Source organism: Chelmon rostratus, chromosome 11 (assembly GCF_017976325.1).
Source record: "Chelmon rostratus isolate fCheRos1 chromosome 11, fCheRos1.pri, whole genome shotgun sequence".
Lineage (NCBI taxonomy): Eukaryota > Metazoa > Chordata > Actinopteri > Chaetodontiformes > Chaetodontidae > Chelmon > Chelmon rostratus.
The window spans coordinates 22,967,696-22,988,798 of NC_055668.1; the positions used below are offsets into that span (position 1 = coordinate 22,967,696).

The following is a 21,103-nucleotide window of genomic DNA, read 5'->3' on the forward strand; positions in this document are numbered from 1 at the left end:
CAAAGAAATGAAGAAAGGTAGGGGAGAGCGAGAAAGAGAGGCCACATAACCACGAGAAAAAAAAAGGGAGGCGGGAGATATAAAGAAAGCATAAATAAGGCATTACACTTCTGCAACACATTCTGTTAGATTGCCATGAGTCCACTGTGGCCGAATCTTGTATGTCTCTTCAGAAATGCACAAAGGGTGATACCGGCTACGTGACATTGTTATTCTTCTGTTAGGGCCAATTTGTACTTCTTTGTGTAAGGTGCTGGTGTAAATTGTTGACAAAAAAAAACAACACTTGAAGACCGATTATAAACACCACCAGATGACTTTATATTCAAGGCATGAGATTATCCAATATATCAGCTTTGGCACCAGTTTTGCAGTAGTTCCAGTCAATCAGTGAAGCCACACGCAGGAATATAAATGAGTCACTTTGCCATAGTTAACCTGCAGAGTAGCTACAGCAGAAGTGTAACTCAGGTTTAGTGTAAGAATTAAGAGAAGGATGACTGCAAAATCAAAGGGGAGATTGAGAAAATAGATATGAAGAAGAGAAGAAAAGGAACAGGAGAGCAAGCGCTGTGGAGAACTGGAGTGAAGGGAAGATGAGGAAAAAAGGAGTAGAGGGGCGAGGAACCGGAGGGAAGGAGAGTAACTTGAGACACTGCTGCAGATTCATTTTAAAACCTGTTTCACACTACAGCTGTGAAACTGTTTATTTTCTATCCCATTTCAACAGCAGTGTAAAAGCATCTGTGATCCCCACACACGTAGGAAATGTTTCTTTACAGGAAGATCCAAACTGAGCTGAACCACTAGCACTGCAAAATGGTAAAAATGTACATAAACCAATTAAATGCACAGAAAGCACGCCTTGATACACTGTATGGTCATTCTGAAACATCAGCCTTTTCCAAAAGAAATGTGAGGACACTCGTCCTAAAAAGTCCTCTGAGTCTATGATAGAAGCTGAAGTGGCAGAGTGAGAGAAGTGATGCTGCTCATCCTGTCAGCCACAACAGATGTCTTCAATAATTTTTCTCAGTATTAATCACTTTATTTATATGGCAGGTTTCTGAACAACCTGATCCACAAAACAAAACAAAGAACAATTCCAACTGTGAAAAACAAGACAAAATGTGCTAAAAACACTGCGCATTGGATGTTTAGGCTTAACGACAACTGGTTTGTGCTTATATTAGGGTTGCAAATTTTCTGCATTTTTCTTAACTGATAGTTGAACACATTAACAATTAACAAACGATGAGTCATTTATAATTAATAACATGAAATATGCATGTCTGCAGTGTGTCTGATGTAACTCTGAAGTTAATGTGGTCCAACAGTGTGTGGTTGGAGCCACCTTGTTGGCTGAATGTAACTGTGCCTTTAGCTTGTTGTTCTTTTAGTCATACCGTTTCTCAATGGGGCAAGTAATCATACCTCTTAAGGCGATGCCTGGTTCAGTGTGGTTCAGCAGCTCATGAAATCCGTCACGTCACCCCTATTTACAGGCATCATGTCCTTTTCCACCATAAAGCAAAGCTTTGGAGTTACTGCATCTTCTAACCAGCACCAACGTATGATGTTTGTTGGGAGGACGGTGTTCCACTTTGGAAAATTGGGTGCTGACTTTTCAGGTGGTAGAACCTTGATTTTTGTATTTTTGTATTTTGTTGTTGCAATGTTTCCATTGAGCAATGTCCTCTTCTACAGTGTCCGAGGGTAGAGAGCGAATGCAGTCAGTGAAATGTCTTTAAAAGTAGTCAGAAACAAATGAGTACATGAAGGGGTTCTGATGGAAAAACTTCATAATCTGATGAATGTGTTGCTTTGCCAGAACTTTCCTGCTGTAAAACCTCCGATCTGGCCGATGTTAGAAAACATTACATCAGTGATTAAATCAACCTCCAGTTCAGCGTTTTTCATGTGAAAACTGTGAGTTGTTTCACTGTGGAGGACCAGTGAATGTGCCATTACCTGATCAGCAGGAAGCTCATTCATCTTATTAGCAAAGCTCGTTAAACCGACCACAACAATGATGAGCGCTGTTGTGTGTTATTGACCCCATGCAACAGTTATGCAGCTGCCAAACTGCCGCAGATGGAGGAGAAAGAGGCAGGTTAAAAAGAATATATGCTAACTTCAAGTCCATGTCTGTCAAGTGAAAGTATGGGGATGATGATCATCTGAAACTGATCAACTGAAGCAGTAGGGGAGGAGAGGAAGGAAGAGAGCAACAGACAGGGATTTGTGTCCAGCTAGGCTAGCCATGTGTGCAAGCCCAGCGAGTCTGTTCCAACACGATGAATAGAGACTAAAGATATTAGAATATGAGACAGAAAAAGAGAGATATCAAAGCAAGGCTGAGAGGATTGGAGGTGGAAATCCTCTTTTTTCCATTCTTCCCCATAGAGAAATGAGAGAGTTAATCCTCAGGGGCTTACATTTGTTTTCTCTCTCTCTATCTCTCTGTATTTCACTATCTCTGCCTTCTGACATTCTCTATGCTCCCTCCTGATCTTCACATTTCCTCCCTCTCATTCTCTCTTTGTTTTTCTGCTCTCATTCTGCTGTTAACCATCTTTCTGCTGTTAACCATATTTGCATCTCTTCTTTCTCCCCTCCATGTCCTTCTCTTGTTGAATTTCCTCCGTCCCTGATTCTCCATCTTTTCCTCTCCCCTCCATCCCTCCTTGCAGGCTTTATGGGTTTATGATGCATGGTAATCTCACTGCAAACACATTTATCTGCTCATTCTTTATCTTCCTTTCCTTTCCGTTTCTTTTTTTTATTATTGTTGCTCAGCTGTGCTCTGAGCTGTGTGATGATGCTTATAGGATGTTTACATTTGATTTGTGCCTATGGAAGAGTGAAATGTATAGACACAAGAACCCAAGAGGGCAGAACAGAACAAAACTGACCAATGAAATGCAGAAGAGAAAAGAGGAAAGAACAGCTGAACAAGATGTATGAGAGCAGTGAATACAAATCAGAGCACAACACCACACATAAAGGCCATTGCAGAGCAGAATTAAAATGAAATCCATGTACGGCCTACATGCAGGAGTAAGGAAAACAAAAACCTTTCATCTGATCCTTAAAATGAAATTAAAAAATAAAAATCTGTGTGAAAAAGAAAATCTCTAGTCATCCATCCATCTGTCCTATTAGATCCATGTGTAATGGTTGACCTATGTTTAAAAAGCAATAAAAGCATCACATTTGGGTCACAGACTATTGTTTTTTCTAGTTCTAGTGGAAATCCAGTGCAGGTGGCTTTGTGGCGGTAGGCTTGGTTGATCAAGCCAAGCCTGTAATCTCATATTGGAGGATAACTCCATATCGTTCATCCTTTGAGCACCCCCAAAGCAATTTCCCTCCATTCAGAAGTGCCATTTTCTCCTGATAGTCGATCCCTTAAGCTTTCAAATTAAACATTGTCACCTGATTTCATCACTCAGTGTTCCCAAAGCTCTGAAGATTACATCATCACTTGTGAAGCTGTGTATTTTTACACAAAATCAGGCTGCAACTTCCCAGTGCCCCTAAATAAAACTCTGTACGTTCAATGCAGTTTTCCAATTGAAACTGTGGTCACAGGTATATTCACTTCCCTGCCTGCAGGAAGTGACAAAGTTTAAGAGAGAATTACAAACTGTATCCTAGACAGTGGCTAATCAATCCTTCCAGAGACAGATGGATTACCATGTCAGGTGTTGTGCCTTTCTGTCCTTTTTGGTTGCTTGATAAACCAAAGTGTATTCCTGCATGGCATTTCAAGATTGTTGGGTATTGGAGTTCAGATATTTCAGCTGCCAATTGAATTTGCCAATCTCCGAAGGTGCCTAGGCCATACAATGGCAAAATGTCAGTGACATTCAATTGTAAGTTTTAATTTATTGCCAGTGTTAACTCTGTAAGAGGGAGGATTTCAAATTGCTAGCTATTTCATGAAATGAGACTGCAATTGTGCCATTTTGTGAGTGTCAGTCCACACAATAGGTTTGTCATGCTTCACTTACAGATGACTGTGCCATCCAAAGGAAAACCTCTCTCATTTTGGATTTTGTGTGCAGTTGAAAATGATCTAAAGCTGAAAGATTCTGTCTTCAAAACTCCTGATGTAATGTACTTCACACTCATTTTTAGGCATTAAGCTGATGCTCTTATTCAGAATGGTGAAAGGCTGAGTGCAAGAGTAGTATAAGCTTAAACCACTATATTGCAAATATTACAAAAGACATCCAAAGAAGGCAGTAGAAGCATCAAAGCCACAGTCAGTGTCCAGATAGCATTTGTAGTGACACGCTTCTGTTACCCTTGAATGATCCCAGAGAAGTGATGGCAGCATGAGCAAGCAAGAGAAGCAGTTGTTTTTATCTCTGAAGGTTCCATTAAAGGATTGATGTTTCAAAGACGCCTGGACTCTATGTAGCTTCTTGCCATTTTCTGATGATTCATCCGCTCATCATCACAACAGCTAAGCCTGTCTGCACTTTAAAATCAGCCTTTTTGTCACTCTTAAGTGGCCACACAATCAACTGGCAATAATGAGCCTCCAAAGCTGATTAATCACACCCACTGTCAGTTGTTATTGCACTCCAGCCTTGCAACATCCACAAGAGCACAGGCGATAACAGACAAGCTCCAACCTCATCCCAGTAAGGTAGCATCAGATGATGGATGGGGATCGAAGCAGCTAGGATATGGAAAACAAGCAAAATCTGTAATTGAGTCATGAACAGACCATTCATAACCGAGCAGGTGGTCAGAACAATCAGTTGGATTTATGTTTGTCCTGGAGAGCAGGAGTGGTGAGGGTTTTTTGTTTGTTTTTATAATTATCTGCCTGCTTTTCAACTCTTGACGTGTGCATTTCGTTACTACCAGCTTCAAAGAGAAACAGCCTTGAATCCAAGAGCTCAGGCTTCTTATGACAGACTTCTTCCCAGACTGTCGCTGTTGCAGCTCATTGAACTTGTGGAATGATTTAATCACATGGCAGCTGTTTGTGTTTCTATGAGTGGGTGGGAATGGACAGTGTCTTTAAAACTCTCCCCAGGTTTTACTGAGTATTTATTGATGTGTGCTTTTCTATATCTAGCTCTCAATCAGTCAGACTGCTGGGTAATCAATACTGGTAGAGGGCATTAAAACTCACTCTGTGTGTGTTTGTGTAAATCCCTGGAAAGGGAATCTTCTCCTCTCTAATTCCTGCTCCTTATCTGTCGCCCCAGACACCCATCACTGTCACATTTTTCAAGATGTATGAGTCTGATAGTTAATGAGTTTTAACAACATTTTCCTACTCTACTTTACACTCTCGAGAAAGGCTTATCAGGGCTGTGTTGCACCCTTCACTGACTTTTATGTGTTAATAATATACAAGAAACTGCTGCACTTTGCATTTTCTGCTTGTTCTGTTAACACTCACTGTTGCACACAACTTCTGCCGTTTTGTGCAAATGCCAGACATTTTTCTGTAGGTTAAGAAAATAATTTCTAACTGCCAGTGTGACATTAAACAGAGCCTGAACTCTAACTGGTTTCCTTTCAAGACATTACGTGAAGGCTTTTATGCAAATACATTTCTACCTCTTTTGAGATCAAAGGCCTTTTTTAAGTGATGCATCCATGGCTCTGCTATTGCAGCCAGGTCTTTATGCATGTTGAAATCATTCTTAAGTGGTCACACAATGAACATATGATTATAAATCACCAGAACTGATGAATAACATCCACTGCCAGGTTCCATCATGCTCCAGACTCGGAACGATCACAAACAAATGGACAATTAACGAGGCAAAAATGCTGAGAGAAGCAATTGTGACGTGATTAACCCACTTTTTGAGGTAGAAGTGTCTTATACACAGAATATCTGATCAATAGTAGGGGTTTTTGAGTTGGCTTTTTGATGTGGTTTGATATAAACCACTTGCAGAAGCACACTATCATTTCAGGGGAATTCTCATTTCAATATCTCATTTTGGAATCGTTACGCTGCAGCTACACTTAATCTACGATGATGCTGCTGTAAGCATTACATTTGCTGTAGTTAATGCATGCAAAATCATCACGCAAGTCAAATAAACGCACCGTTTACATGATCTGCATGCCAACAAAGCCAAAGCAGCAACAGAACTTCGATCTGAGAGAGATGTGAACTAATTGTTGACATTTTGCCATATCAACTGTGATGACAAGTGTGTCTCGCTGAACCTGAAGTTGACTTGCTGAGGATTGTGCAGCTGAAGTTTGCAGCTCTGTCGCCAGACAAGATTAATTCTCCCGAGCCCCAAGACTTTGGCTGAGGCAAAGCTCTGTGGCTGAACTGCCTGTAAGCTGAAATAGAGCGTAATTTAGAAACTATCGCCCCGTATCATGAAAACAACAAACGAAGAAGGAGAATGGATGCCTGTCCTAATGTCCTCCTGCTGTCTCTGTGTGTGAAACTGGTATAGACTGAAATAACTGTGAAACAAAGCCCGGGGCTACCACATGCATGCACGTACACCCACATAAACACACACAGGACAATACATTTGTTGCTTTCTTTCAGCAGCAATATGGCAAAAGGAGAAGGTGCTAATCCGAGAGAGAGCGAGGCAGAGAAGTGACAGCTAGAGAGAGAGAGAGAGCGAGAAAGAGAGAGAGGTGTGATGTGACCTGAGACTGCTTCAGATAAGCACCTTTGTTCCTTTTCTATCTCTTTTTCTACGAAGCTAGCACACACTCACATACAGAGGATGTCTTTGTCAGTTTGCCTGCCGCTGAGTTGTCACGGTGACAGAAGAGGTCATCTGGATGAATGCCTCCTATTATGGGGTATGTGCTCAGATCTCGGTTTGGAGGTCAAAAGGTTAAACATCCAATCAGCACACAGCATAGCTAAACCCTTTGAAACCAAGAATCATAATAAGTTACCAGCGGAATCAATAGATGTCAATGAGGACACGTTTCATCGGCAGGCCCAAAGTTTAATAAAAGCAAAACCAGATGGAAGAAGAGCTTAACTCTTCCTTTATGTCTGCCTGATATGCGTTTTCAAAGGGCAGCATTTAAGCCTGTAATAACTGATACTTTGCCCATATTCTATATCTGTAAATGTAGTCATTCTCATCCCTTAATGCAGACAGTGTTTCCACAACAGCCGATTTTGATGGCCAGACACTGAACCCAGTGTTAACTGGATACATGTTTATTACTGGATGGATTGACAGATAGATGGGAATAAAAAACTAAACATTGTGCCTGCATGTTGAATTATAGCCTTAATCATGATATTCACTTTTAATTTGTGGTGCTTGAACACCTGTGTAATAATCTGCTTGTTTGTTGTCTCACGTGGTGTCACACATAACAGTTTGTTCAGACTTGATTAAAATATTCAGTGATTTATTTATTTATTTATTTATTTTTTACTGTTTCCTGTTGTGTACTGTGTTTCTGTCCTGCTGTCTGCGAGTCTATTTGTCTTTTTCCAGTTTCCAGCCTGTCGTTGAAGGATTAGAATGTGCTCTTCTGAAATCGGCTCGTCAGCCTGCCAGCCACTGATAAGCACACTCAGGATCGATTAGATCTGCCTTTAATCTATTCAACTTTTTCCAGGCAAGGAAAAATGCTTAGTATGGGAGATGTGAGGTGCGTGATACGGTGACTTTGGGTACACGTGGCCAGAGGGCAAATGCATTCTAAGCCACATTTTCAGCCATGAGATCATATTAAATATGCATTTTTACAAGTCCTCTTGAACAAGCTGCTGTAGGCAAATACAAGCTAAACAATTCTGAATAATTTTCTATTAACCATGAAGGACAGAGATCATTACTGAGAGAGACAGAGGCTGCTACAAGAAAATGTCTTTGTAAAGAAAGAATGAGTGAATGAATGAAAGGAAGGAAAAACAATACAAACAAATGTATTAATATTATGAAAGCACAAAAGAAAGGAAACAATGAAAGGATTGGAGATAAAGCTCTCAGAAAACAGTGCACTTTAGATCTCTCTGAAAGAGATGAAGCCAGTTTAACAGAATGCTAAACAGGCTGCTGTGGCCTGATGTGTCAATGCCAATTCACAGGCCTTTTGATTTGACACACACACACACACACACACACACACACACACACACACACACACACACACACACACACACACACACACACACAAGAAAAAAAAAATGGCAGAACGCACCTTTAGCTCATTCCTGGTGTGCGTTGAGGGTTTTCTCCTCTGCACGGCGATGCAGATCTGCCTGAGAGAAAGAGAAGAGGAAAAGGGGGAATTTAGACTAATCACGTGTAAGAAATGCTGTTTATTGAAGAGGAAAGGGTTCAAAGGCATTATGCATGATGTGATTATGATGTAATTACATATGTGCTAATTGAATCTATTGTATATTTCATTATGTTGTGCCTGTAGTTATGCAGGAGTAAGAGAAGAGATGTGTGCCTTGTTTATGTAAGAATAGTTGGGGGGAAAAAAGAAAGTAACAGAAAACAAGAACAACAGGAAACAAACCAATACCAAGTGATGGGTTTGGCTTGGGGATATAAAATACTCTTTTTGAGCATCACCCAGAATAGTTAAAATAGTCTCATATGCAAATTTAAACTTCACAAACAAATCTCATGCAACCTAAATACATGTGAAGCTGTCAGATACTATTTCCAACCCACCTTTCTGAACTTCTGATAAGAAATTTTAAGTTTCAAAAATGGTTTCAAGGCATTAAATAACGGCTTCAACAGAGACAGCATCAGGCTGACAGCGTTCTGTAGAGATTTGGGATTTTCAAACTGTGTTCATATTGCCTGCACCAATCTATTGCATTTCACCACAGTAATGCATGACTGGCATCAGTGAAATATAAATAAAATATATTTAATTCATATGTTGACTGAGTCAGTACTGCTCTAAATTCACCAGGCCCCTTCCTGGATGTACAGTGCACCAGCCTGCAGCTACTCTATGCTTGTTAAGACTTTTACTATACAGCCTGATATGTGGGCACAGAGGGGACAAAATGCACAGTCTAAACATCGCGCACAGAATAACAAACTCAGAGATCAGCTTTTACTGTTATTTTCCTGAATTATCACAGTTTACATCACACCCTGATGACAACAAAAAAGGACTACAAAAGCATTTGATGGGCTGACATTAAATGTTAGTGTGAGGTACTGCTTTCAGTATTAAAAAACAATCCTGGTGTAATCCTGCTCATCTTTTTTATGAGCAATTCTAATAAAGAGATGAGAATTAACAACATTAATTTTGCCATGACAAGTATTGTCTGTGTAGCCACAGCATCATTTAACCTATGCCTCTACTGCATTATCGCCCAGAATCTATTAAGAACAGAAGAAAACAGTATTCCATGGTTTGACATACTCCTTTATTGAGATGAATAGTCAGTGTTGCCAGCCAGTGTCATTAAAGTATTTTTTTTCGGTCTTCTGTGGCAAGAGTAATGCTTCCAGTTAACATACAGCGGAATGAAACTGCAGGGTTACAAACAAACTTTCAGAAAGCAATTTGAATTCAGCCTCTTTTCTTTTGTGGTTGTTTAAACACAATGCTGCAGTTCAAGCAGTCCTGACTCTCACCTTGTCCGTTATTTTCACAGATCAGGATATCTAATGTGTTACAGCTTACATGGCACACAGTGGGACTTCAGATATGAGCAGAGGTACAGTAAAGTGCGCTGAAGGACTCTTCAGCATGGCACTGGGTTACTGCTGGCAACTGAGGCCCTTTGTTTATGAGACTGTGTCTCTAACTGCAAAGCCAACCAGATAAATCTCAGCTTTAAACAACGAGTTACTATTAAACAACGGTCACTTCACTGCTGGTATGATGGTATAAAAGACAATTAATGTTTGTACGACAAAGATAACAAATGTGTCACAGTTTTTATTTAAGACTTGTGAATGCCTGCAGCAGCACATGCATGCAGCCCTGATTGAAAGCAAGTGAGCTAACTGCTTTTTTTCTTTCAAAGTCTGGGTCAGGACCCAAAAGTAGGGCAATTGAAGATCAGAATTGGTGACAAATGTGTTTGAGGACATTTGTAAGCCTCTGCCTTTATGTTTCCATTGCATTCCCAGATCACCTGAGGTGTTATCTGGGCAAGAGAATGAAAAGGACATGCTCTCGCCTCCATCAGTAACTACCAGTGAGAAGCTCTTGGGCGAGCTACTTAACCCCGACCTGTCCCAGTGGAGCAGTTCAGGGTCTGTGGTGGTGCTGAGTGGTTATACAGGGCACATGTGCGCATGTGAACATGGCGTCATGAAAAAAGGAAAATTTGTGATTTGAACAAGCCTTCACTGGGTAAATAAGGGTGAAGAAAGAGAATAAAGGAGCCTTGAAACACATGCTTTTCTAAAAGAATGTGTTCCCTTCCATCTAGTAATTATGTGGGTGTGATAATACATGAGTGAAGAGAGTAGGAAAAAATACTGTGAGGGAGATATTTTATAACGTCGTAATGACTAAATATCAAAAGGCCAAAAACTGCCTTTATCTTCTGTGCCACATTTCTTTTATCCACATCTTTATAAATGTGCAGTGAGAGATCACACAGCTCGGAGGACCGAGACTCTGCAATAATTAACCTCCCCTCCATTTTTTGCAGGAACTAAAGATCAGAACCCGCAGCTTTAGCAGACTTTTGTCGGAAATTTAATGTCTCTTTTATGTGTTTTTTCAGAACAACAACCCAAATGGAAATACGATTCTAACATCTTAACAACTTAAAATTTAAGCATGATTGTACTTAAGTATTCAAATGGTGAATTAATATCGGCTGTGTTAAATTAGTTTTGACCCTATTCATTTTCTTTCTTCTGGGAAATTATGTTTGTAGACATTTCTGCATTTCTTCCAACAATGTTCAGACCCAGAGAAATTCATAATTCTATTCAGTTACGTTGTTTCATTTGATTGTAGTTGCTCTAACGTCAAGGGAAATATGGAGGAAGGAAGTTGGCGATTGTGACTTTACGTATGGTGAATTAATACATTACTTCATCTGTGAACATGAACAATGAAGACGACTGCCCTGCTCCCATGCTACTTCACAGCGTGATCAAAGTCCGTCTTTTGTTTTGATTGATAGACTATTAGCATCAGATTACATACTGTTCATTAAAATAAAATCAAAAGCACTTTTTAAATAATATAATAATTGCCTCTCATGTAAAATCAAGAAGAATTTAGGGAATTCAGAGTGCTGAGTTTCCCTCGTTTGTTTCCTAAAATATCAGATTAATTGGAAGAATGGATTAACTTGTGCACATTACAAGAAAGTGACAGCAGCAGTGCAATCAAATTTACAGCACCATCAACAGCATCATGGTTTTCAGCATAACTCTGTCACGAACACCTTCATCATCAGCAGAGCATTATAACAAATCATTATTATTCAGCGCTGGTAATGCCCCTCAAGTATAACACCAATCATAATCATGCTATCATTACTGTCATGTAGCAGATCGGCCTGCTTTGTATGCAGAGGGCACTGGCTCCTTTCACCTTGTTAAAGAAGAAAAAATGGATTTTCATCAGATGGTCTGAAGCAACACGTGCTGACACAGCACACATCGTTAACAGCAACAGTCCAACGTGCTGTCCGTAGCTACACCGCAGATGTTTTAAAAATGAAGCTGCGCACTAATCATTATTGTGTGATATGAGCAATGTCGGTATGGAATCATGCCAATCACTGTTGAGCTATTGTTATTATCATTCTGCAGCTAAATCTGCCTGCTTTGTATGCGGAGGCGATTGAGCTCATTCCAACCAGAAAATGACAGCTCGTTATGTGAGGGAAAATGGATTTCACCATGTTGTGGTATTGCAAGGGACCCTGAGACAATACTGTCAATACTATAAAGCACTGTCTGAATCGGTTCTTGTGCGAAATGTGCAATGCATGAATAAAGGCCTATTGATTGGTAGTCGACCGCCAACAACTCTGTTGCGTACATGTGTCACTGCATGCACAGAGGCTTCCAGAAAGTGATATCATTTTGTATTGATTTATTTTGATGAATGGCATTCATATCTTAAGCGTAATTTTCCTCATGATAAACATGGTGAGAACCTATGAATCAAATCATTTTTTTTCTTTCAGCAATACATAACAACCAATCAAAAAAAAAGAGAAATATTTTGAAGTACGTTTTGGCTGTAGTGCGCCTCCCTAATCGGACTATTCAGTGCTTCAGAGTATGTTATCATGTGGATCTATATTATGAAAGCACTGCACATCCCTGCTATGTTATACTCTCTGACACTGCAACAAGCACCCAGAGGCAAAACACAAGCACTAAGTGCAAAGCTTTCATTTCGTAATGCAAGAAATTGAATATTTATGTTATGTTACGATGCATTGTTTTTTTAGTTCTGTTCCCTTCTGTTCAACAGAAGAAGAAAAGCAGTATGACATGATACTAGCTGCTGCTGTGAGGAGCAAGTTTATTTAAGGATAGAAACAGTCACTCTTTCTCAGCTTAGCTACCCAGAATTGCAGAAAATAATCAGAAATTTACCATTTGTGTATTTATTTTTTGGATTTTTGGACCAGTGAAGAACTGTGGTAGTCATGCAGACTGAAAGACACACACACAAACACACAATATTTGCACACACATCTCATGTGCACATGCAAATAGACAGATTGAAATCCAGCCATTAGTGTTGTGACTGTCATTAGCTAAAAGGCCTGAAGCTGGAGTGAGACCAGAATAATTATTCTGATTATAGTCCTCTAGCTGAGCTCTCTCCAAACACATTACACTCTCTCGGATTAAAATCTGGTGTTTCATCGAGTTTCTAAATCAAGATGGTAGGATTTATGCCATGATAGCAGCCAATTGGAATCTCAACATTACCACTAAAACTGGAGAAAGGCCAAAGTCCTGTAAAGGCGAACAGCTAGTGCTGTTAGTTTGTCTGGCCTGGAGATAAAGTTTGAAGCCATTTTTACTCCTCACACAGCTCCTGCTCTCTGGCTTTATAGGGCAGTATTGCAGATGACCTTTACATGGGGACACTTTGCTCTGTCCATGGGCCTCGAAGTTATTCCTGACCCAGGGGTTAAGAAGCATTCTGCTTCTGCAGACCTTTTTGACAATAGTGGATGTTATTGGGAGGATCTCATTCAGGACTGTCCTCTCGACAACTAGCTGACCACGGAAGTTAAGTATGCAGCATCTGATCCAACAGGATGGTTGAAAATAACAAAACCTTTGTTTCTGTGTGGCTCCTTCCAGATGAAGGGTGACTGCAGCTTGTGCTAAATTATGAATCATATGTTTGATGGCAAGTAGCTTAAAACACCCATGATATGTAATCACAATATCACATGTCAATGCAAGTTTATGTGAGAAAGTGATTATATGCATGAATGTAAGGGTGAATATGGGCTTGTAACTGTGAGCATGTGTTCATGAGTTTGATGATCAGTACGACTGCGGTGAAATGATGCAAGCAGAATGTGATAGCGGCTTTGAGGATCAGCACAGTGGGCGCAGCTGGTAGCTACGCACACACGCACACGCACATATTGGCTGGCTGGGACTGGTGGATCCCAGCTGTGTCAGTATTATCCATGCGCCAGTATGCATTCACAGGTGCATGGGCATGTAGACAAACACACACAAGCACATTTTATTGTATGAGTGTGTGCAGGTTAGCGAAGGGTTACCTTGTGTGCACCTGCACACACACATTCAAATTGCCCTGCATGATTTCCATGTTAACAGTCACATTGGCAACTACATTGCAACTTTGGTGTCGGCAAAGCAGTGGTTCAGGAATTTATGAGATCTGGCTAAATTCACCATCCGTCCATAGAATAATCATGTATTCTGTTTTACTATGTGCCTCTTCTTCATCTTGCACTTTTTGCACGTATTTTTAGTGCACAATTCCTTTCATATATTTTATCTTCAGGCAAGCACCCTCCTGTAACTACCCTCATCCTCCTCCGCTTCCTCTCACCTCCTTTCTGACTCATTGCTGAGTCTAAAATAAAATGCTGCACAGGAGATGCAGGTGCAAGTGGCGGGCAGGTATTTTACACTGGATTGGCTGGTAACTATAGGCCTATATTTTTTTTTTTATCTTTGAGCTCAGACGTCCTGCTCCCACAATAGTGCTACTCCTACAACACTTGCTCTAGACAGCTCGTGTATTTTTCCACTTCCTCATCTGAAAATATAAGCCCACTTCTCTGTCAGATGCTCTGAAATAGCTCTATGTGATTAGATAAGCCTGAAAGATAGAAGTCAGTATGATTGGTTTTTCTTCTCCAGTGAGTAGTAATAACGTTCTGTCTCCCCCTGAAAACTGCAGTTTTTATTTTCTTGATATTGATTTAGAATTCCTTAAAAACAAAGAAAGACAAATAACTACAATGTTGCTTTAAGCGGGAGACTGAACCACAGTATTATGTACACAGCCTTAATGTTCATCTTCGAGACAAGAACACACATGCCCCTAGGTTTTCAGCTTTCCCCTGTCCACCATGGCAGTGTGCAGATCAAAGCAAAATCAAAGGCAAGCAGGCGCTGATAGTGCTGACTCCACTTGAGAACAGGGTTGCAAATTGCTTGTTTTTTTCTGACCAACAGTCTGAAACTCACAGATATTCGATTTACAATGACTGTGCCAAAGTGGAATGTGTGAATTTGTAAAGACATGTTCACTTGATTAATGGAATCAGCAAATGATTGCCTTATCAATTGACCGACAAATAATCAATGTACTGACTGGAGCTTAAATTGTACGGTCATGGCACATGTTAGACCACATCAGATTTTATGGATATTTAAATGCTCTTTTGATTGTGAGCTGCAGCCAACTCGGTACAACTGCTAAATCTGCAGAATGTGTGAACAGCAGGCGTGGGTGTAAGGTCACCGGTAGACATGTTGATGCTGGATGCTTTTTAAAGAAGAGTTTGATCTGAGCAGCCAGCGCAAGATGCAGAGTCCCTATAGTTTGACAGGTTTAATTTTTTCAATTACTACTAGGCGAAGCTTTTATTAGCCCCTTGTGGTTCTCATCAGCAGAAACTTGTCATTTGCATCTTGTATATTCATTGTTTCTTCACATTTAATTATATCAGTATTTCTCTGTTTCCCGTTTGTCGCTGCCAAAATAAAATAAGGAAGCTAAAATCTCAACTTCTTCATTTTAGTATTCAGAGGAAAACTAATTTTGAACTTGCAGTGTGAAGCTTGGCAAAGAGCACATGTGGTAACCTAATTTGGTGTGGGGGATATAGGTATGAAGGGTTGTACACTAAACGGCTGGAATAGCAGATTTTAACTGCTAAGATTGATTTGATGGACCTCGAGCTTCTTTCTTTTACACTTATGTTGCAACAAACAGTCACCAGCCTGTATTGCAGCCTGCTATATGTGAACTTAAGAGCAACATCGCTGCATCCTCTGTCACTTTCGCCTCTATGGCAATGTTTACCTTAATGTAACACAACAAGAGGACACTGAGGGAACCAGGGAGATTGTATGTGCCATAGGTGAAAGCTGATGTAGAGAGAGGGGCAGATCATAAAAAGAAAATACAACAGTGACATCTGAAGCTTAACCTGATGCACCAGATGGTTTGTTACACTGAACCATCTGGGAAGTACATGGAAAGTGTTTTGAAAGGAGCAGGCCGTTTCAAAAAATACTTGGTCTGTCTCAGTCTATCATGGGCTAACTTCAACCAATCAGATCAATGAACCATATAACGTATTAGGAGTTGGGAGGAAAAGCAAATAACATATTTTCCATTGAGAAAAGCCTTCTGTGCTTTTGTTTCAATGAAGGAATACTCAGTTCTGATAAAACACAGATTCACACACACACACACATCGTACGTTGTACACATCAACATATCAGTCTCACTTTTCTTGGCATTTTCAAACATACATAAGCAACACACGCTTAACAAATACCTGCAGAATGCGCAAACAAACTCATGAAACTTGCAGACATGCACACAAGTCAAACTAACTTCACCGTACATCCAGGCACAGAGATGGCAACGCACATGGAGTGAGTGCTTACACAAAAAGATAATGACGGTGTGTGCTAACGACGACGTGACTGAGGGAAGGAGATATATTCCAGTTGACGTGTTGACTTAGAGAGACAAGAGAGAAACGAGCAGCAGTCATTTAACTGACAGGGTGAGGAGGAGGGATAAAGGGCGAGGAAAGAGATGGATGATGGAGAAAGAAAAGGAGAGAGCGAACGAGGAGAAGGCAGAGGGAAAATAAATACGCCTTTTACATATTCAGTTCTGCATGGCTGGCTCGCTTATGTATGTACGTGCACACTCCGTTATGACTCGCCTCACTTGTCGATGATTTTCATTTAGATAGTTTGTTATTGTATGACACGCTCTCTTACTCATATGGCAGTCCAGCCAGCAGTTCACACACACACGGAAATACGCACCCACATGAATATATAATGCTTTCTCATAGCTGCATCTTGACACTTGGCAGTGTGATTTCACATTTTAAAGTCTGTTTAGAGCATAAAGAAAACAACCAACCACACATCTGAGTTGAACGCAAAATCCTGCTTTCATATAAGAATGTAGCCGCGACTGACACCACATCACAGCCTATAGATCAAGAGATAATTTCCAAAGCATCAATTGCATATTTACGAGGAGCTGCCATCATGATCTCTGCATTATTCACTGAGAAATGTTCTTTTTGATTTCCATCTAGCATCAAGTCCTCCACCTGGAGGACAAGATGCACATTCAAAGCCTGAAAAGTGGCAAGCATCCTTTGTGCTTCAGTGTCCTTCAGCAAGCTACCAAGTCACTCAACCTGTTCAAGTCCATGATATGTCCATGATCTATATCATATACATCAGTTAAACAACCTGTGACCCAATTAGCATGTCAGGTGACCTTTGGTGTTCTGACCATAAACTAGAAATTAAACAGTGGACAGAGCCGCCGAGGCATTACCCATTTGTTTGTGGACACTTGTTTTGAAGCCTCCAGCATTATGGCTGTTGGCTATCTTTTTTTTGGGAGTAGGAAGTGGCCATATTTGAGATCGTGAATCAAATGAGAAGTAGAATCATTTTCTGACAAGCTTTCGTATAATCAGACTGCTTTTTCAGCAAGCAGAGTCGCACATGGCTGGTTATAAAAAGAAAAAAAAAAAGAAAAACAATGTTTAGAGCGCTACTGCACTGGCTTTACTTTTCAGACCTGGAAGCTCCGTCCATTTATTATAATGTCTTTGCTCGTGACCCAAATGATGAGACACCCCCTCTACCAGAGACTGTTCACTTGCTGAGCCAACGTTCTCATGTCTTTGGTGAATGGGGCAAGAAAAAAAAAGATGTTCCAGGGATCAATAACTTATTACATTAGTGGTCCACTCTTGTCTTTTATAGTATATAAGCCAACAAAAGTGAAAAAGGACATTTTTTAGTTTTTGGGCTACCAAATTGTAGGTGACAAATATGAAACAGTTGGAGCTTGACCATTACCTTCAAGCTTTCCCAAAGAAGTCATGTAGTGAAAGAATGTAAAATTGATTTCTTGGTTATGAAGGTATTTGTTTTCCTTATCATGATCGCTGATTGAAGATCTCACACTCTCCCTACCCACCCCATCACATGGGTTCATGTAAACACAGGCTATCATTGTCCTGCCCACTAATTAATGAGTCCAGTCAGAGTGCTGGATGCCTACACGCTCAGTCTGCTTCCTCAGAGAAAACTGCTGGCAGTCCTATGAATCACCGCATTCAAATGGTCTCGTGGTAAAAGAGCAAAAATGATTGAAAACCAAAGGGAGAAATTCATGAGGCTGGATGAGCGATGATAAATGTATTAGCACCAGATGACATTTCCATCACCACCTCATCGATCACCTTGGGGACATTTTAAATAGTGGACCGCATGTCTCTCTGTGTGTGTGTGTGTGTGTGTGTGTTTCTGTGTGTGTCATATGCAGAATGAGGCAGATGAAAACAGCTCCCTAACGCACGCACACAAAGGAAAACAAAACGCACACACGGACAAGGTAAACTGCAGGCTCTGAAGTTGTAACTTTTTATTTTTAACTCCTCATCTCTTCCTCGAAAATGAAACCTTCAGATATTGTGTTTCTGTTTTATTGCCACTCTATTTTCTTTCAAACTCACTCTAGCTCCCTTGTACTAGTCGTTGTCATGCGCTGACCACTGATTTGTTGTCACTGAGATACATATATGATAAACATTTAATAAATATACTTTAAACTCCACGTCTTCCGTTTCGACAGCTGTCGGCACCTGATCTGCTGAAAGAAGTGACAACCACGAATAGCATTCACCCAGTCAATCCAGCTGGAAAGCACAGTCACACTTGTCATATAGTATCCTCCTGTTATTTGCATGATCCTCCCTTGAATGCAAATGTTTAAAGGAGAAAGGTGAAGCAAGCAAGCAAGAGGGGTCGCAGATAACGGTCTAACTGCTGTTTGAGCCCAGTGCACCAGTTTGATAAATAACAGAACCTCTCTGGCCGCAGGAGGAGTCTGAAACAAGGCGCAAATGGCTCAGTAAATCTGGCCCTGCCTCTCTGCTCCTCTCTGGCCTCCTCTCCCTTTCTTTTGGTCTCTGTCTTGGTATTCAGCGGCTGCTCTCTTGCAGCTCAGACTCTCTTATCTAAATCTCCATTCAGACGGAGAAAGAGACAGAGCTGCGGAGAGCGAGTCAGAGATAGATAATACAGGTCACTCTCCAATGACAACTCTAAAAGGCATCTGGGGAGAGGAGAGAAAAGGAGAGGAAGAGAGGAGAGCTGCTGCAAAATGCAATATGGATTTCTGTTCTAAGCTGGGACCATGAAAAACATGCAGACTTAATAAGTAGCTTGATATGAAAGTTACTGTACATCTGGCGATTTTCTAGGCTCACAGCGTCTTAGCCGTTTATTTTAAGATCCGCTGAAAGCCTGTGGCAATGATAAATCAGCAAAAAATATCCAGCATATGCCTGAGTAATGGGAAGCTAAGCTGAGCAACAGAGAGCGGTATTAACTGTTATCAATGCAAGAAGGAATTTGTACCTTTTGTACCCTTTGTCATTTTGATGCCACAAAAATAGTCCTTCCTCTTTTTTAACATGCTGGCAGTGTTGTTTTGCTGGTGTACTTTCATCATCAGGACAGGATAAAAGAGCAGCATTTTAAGGGTATTAAGATGTTTAATTTCTCCACCCAAGATGACCGCAAATATATTCTGATGATGTTTTTGAAGATTATAGCTCACAGTTTTCACACTTACTGAGTCATCATCGTTACTGAGAAAAATGCTTCTTGTCAGCCATCCCTCAAAATCTCCACTGACCATTAATCTAATGTCAAAGAGAATCATATTGTCTCAAATGGATGCTGGTGTTAGATTTTCACTCTGTAAACATCCATTAATAGTAATACTGGGAAGCATGAAAGGACACAGAGAGGTTATACAGGTGGGCGTGTGACACGATGGATGTCAGTTTCCATCCCATTCCTGCTGCAAACAAAATAAGGTCACAACCACACTTACAATGATGTTCAGAGAAATGTGACACATCACTAACAATCATGAGTTGCCCTCTAACAGATGATGTTACCTCAGAACCAAGTGTCATGGCCTTCAATACACAACCTTCACACTTCACTTGTCCTCTACCGGCCTTAGGTATTTCTCAGTTATACTGCCCTTATTGGACAGTTTTCTAAATATATTACATATCAGCTTGTTTTATGCTTTAACACACACACACACACACAAACACACACACACAGAATATATATATATATGCAAAGCAGTTTTTAATATTTCGAGTTTATAACATTCCCTGTCATCCCCAATTTAATCTGCTCTTGTCTAATTCTCTAGTTTCTACTTGAAGACAAGCTGACATAGATTAGAACTGATGTCCCACACACACACACACACACGCACACACACACACACACACACACACACACACACGGCACTAGTTCAGTCCTATTCTGGGGTAGAAATGAGAGAGGTCCATTCAGTACGAGGATGTTTGTTTTACCATTCTGCCCCTCCGAGCAGCACTGGGGTGTTTATGGATGTTCATTTACCTCTCAATCTCCTCTCTGCCTTTACCTGTCTCCCTCTCTCCATCCCCATCAACACTTCCCTGCTGCCGCCCTCTCTTTCTCCTTACCTGAGGCAGCCAGCAAACTCCAAACTAAATTGAATTTGGCATGTTCTCAAACTGCTGTCGAATATAGCGCTGCAAGCGAAAGGCAGTACTTTCGTTGCGACCCCAGATCTTTTGATCGAGTGATGTCCGTGCCACATGAAGCAACTTGGAACTTGCTTTGGGAGCTAACGTGACTCCCAGTTCCTCAAAGACAGATATAAGATTATTAGTATGACTGAATGAAAGTAAGCCAAACACACAGTGCTGAAAACATAACAAAACAAAAAAACAAAAAACCCAGCCAGTTACAGTTAATATCATGTAAACCCAAGGATGCACTGAGAGGCTCAAAGAGGTTGCGAGAAAAATTCAGCTAGCCAGCCTGCCCCCACTGCAGCAGTGTGTTTACTGTGTTGGAATACAGTAAACCTGCAAACAAATCTATCTCACTGGACCATTTACTGCCACTTTCATTGGCTTTGTGATTGTGTGTTGCATTGAGCTACATCCCCAACACAGCTATCCTCTTCAGGGCTCTGCTTTTTTAATCCTACATGTTACATGTTGAAGCATTTCTCCTTCCTCGGCCATCCTGCACTCTGTCTCTCTGCCCACCTCTACATCATTCTCATCCTCTCTCTGCACTATGCTATCAGAGGGATGTAATGTAAAGTCAGCCTCCATGCATCTCTGTTGCCCCTCTTTCTCTCTGTATGTGCTATTGGATCTAGTTGGTATAGCTTAAGTCAGCCCTGCTGTCCAGGCTAAATGAATGTTAAAAGCCTATTGAGTTTCTTTGCGCAAGCTGCAATAGCTTTGCCTTATATAGGTAATACGACATGCTGTGTGTGGGTGTGTGTATCTGCGCTTATAGTGTCTGTAGCTTGTGTGTGTTTGTGTGCT

At 40.7% G+C, this 21,103-nt stretch overlaps 1 protein-coding gene across 1 annotated transcript in view; it reads right to left on the reverse strand.

Moving 5' to 3' along the window:
- cdh11 (cadherin 11, type 2, OB-cadherin (osteoblast)) overlaps positions 1-21,103 on the reverse strand; it is an 85,264-nt gene that overhangs the window by 37,912 nt on the left and 26,249 nt on the right. Inside the window, exon 2 of the mRNA XM_041946832.1 lies at positions 8,188-8,248. The gene's annotated coding sequence lies outside the window, so the exon portion shown is untranslated. The remainder of the gene's footprint in view (positions 1-8,187; positions 8,249-21,103) is intronic.